The 1,972-nt window shown below is 35.0% G+C and overlaps 1 protein-coding gene across 1 annotated transcript in view; it reads left to right on the forward strand.

Moving 5' to 3' along the window:
• The first annotated feature begins 258 nt into the window (after window positions 1-258).
• Window positions 259-1,972, forward strand: part of LOC105272471 (uncharacterized) — a 15,329-nt gene continuing 13,615 nt past the window's right edge. Inside the window, exons 1-2 of the mRNA XM_011314621.1 lie at window positions 259-377; window positions 826-921. The gene's annotated coding sequence lies outside the window, so the exon portion shown is untranslated. The remainder of the gene's footprint in view (window positions 378-825; window positions 922-1,972) is intronic.

Raw genomic sequence — 1,972 nt, forward strand, 5'->3', positions numbered from 1 at the left:
AATTAAGAGTTTTTATTTTTTTTGTGCACAGGCCAAACAAGATATTGAACAAATGGTCAATCGTATGTGTTTCTATTGTTTATGGTGATTGAACAATTAAAATAGTATATTATGCAACACGTGCGTAGTATATTTTTTGACTCGTGGGAGGTTTGTAACACGAGCCGAAGGCGAGTTTTACAATCCCACGAGTCGAAAAATATATTACGCACGCGTTTCATACAAAATTTTACGTCATTGCGCCCGGAATCCGCGATTTAACCGAGCGAAGCAAGGTTAGAATCGCGTGATTACGGGCACCGATGGCATAAAATTACTTACAAAACTAATTTATCAATACGGGCAGTCACTCATCGCAAAAAAAAACAATTTGACTGGTAAGTTATTGAATAACGATCCCTATATAATTCGTTTTCCGGTAATGTTTAATAAATGTTAATGGATCTTGGAATAAATCGACGTAAACGAGAAAAAATATACATCAAGGCCATGAATTTAATTTTCAACTAAAAATAAATTGAAATATTCTTATACATGATGTTACCGTGACTTTTTTCACAGCCAGCTATATATTGACGGGAAACAATAATCAGTATCATGAAAAATTGAATCCCCTTCAGCTCTTTTTTCATTCTATATGAAATTGATGACTGATAAAGATAAAAGAATGATTTTTTCATACCCAACAAAAATTGTTGAAATCAATAGTTGAACAAAAAAATGTGTAACCTGACAGATTATTATTCAAACGTAAAATATCTAATTATTTCATTTGAGAATAGAGGACAATTATTTATTTTAATAATCCACTCAATTTTGTTGCAGGATTTGAGATGTTAAACAGACAGAGAATCGCACAAATCTAAATTACCATAGAAAAAGAAAAAAAAGGAATTTTATTCCATTTTTGGGTATTAAAACGTAAGTCTCCCGATCTTTGATGATTTTTCTTGCTTTGTATTTTATTAAGAAAGTTGAGGATAGACAATCAAAATGTTTTTTTGTTTATTTTGTGTTTATAATAATTCGGAATTTACTGTTTATATAAAACATTTACGGGAACATTCGAATTTAACCGAGCAACTCATCTTTTGATATAACCACTGTAAAAAGACATATTCAACTTTATCATCTTCACAAAGTCATGTAGTGAACCCACAAAATCACTTTTGCTAAGCATATACCACCTTCTGATTTAACAAATATTGACCACTTTCAAGAAATAAATTGTACAGTTGAAAACTGTACTCAAAAGTACCGGGATATTAAAAAATTGAGGGAACATCTCTATTCTCTGTAATGGTTTTTCCTCTATGGCCTCAGCAAATACTCAAAAACCCTAGCCCATTAAATCGACAACCGAAAACACGGCCAAAACCATTACCTTCGTTCTCGCAACTCCGACGACTCTGGAACGACAAAACCGAAAAATCTAAACGAAACTCCGGGGGTAATCAGCAGCTCTTTCCAATCCTTAAAAATGTGTTTAGGGCGCCAGCCGATTTTTAGCTACGCGGAATCGACGAACCGCAACCGTAACTCTAACCTTATTCAAAACTCGACTTTTCACTGATCATCCCCAGAATTTTCTAACATATAAACTAAACCTAGAGCCGTGGAGGTACGAGGGTACGGGACTGCTCGGTTGCTCAGTGTGCGGGTCGTGGAGAGAGGGGTGGATTCGTGGACGAGAGCATCAATTATCAAACTCGGAATAATCTCAAGAACCCGAAGCAAGACTGAAGAATTCACTGCGACAAGGATGGGACTTGGAGAAAATAAAACCCAAGTACTATTGTCCTTACCTGTTTCACTATTGATCCAACATTAATTGTTATCTACCACCAAAATCGTAATTTGTATAAACTCCTAATTCTAAACTTGATATTCAACGAATATTAACCCAAAAGACCTTCTAAATTGATTGTAGAGGGTAGGCGGGAAAGATAGGGAACTGTAGGGAGTCCTACCC

The sequence above is a fragment of the Fopius arisanus genome, unplaced genomic scaffold (genome assembly GCF_000806365.1).
Source record: "Fopius arisanus strain USDA-PBARC FA_bdor unplaced genomic scaffold, ASM80636v1 scaffold00183, whole genome shotgun sequence".
Lineage (NCBI taxonomy): Eukaryota > Metazoa > Arthropoda > Insecta > Hymenoptera > Braconidae > Fopius > Fopius arisanus.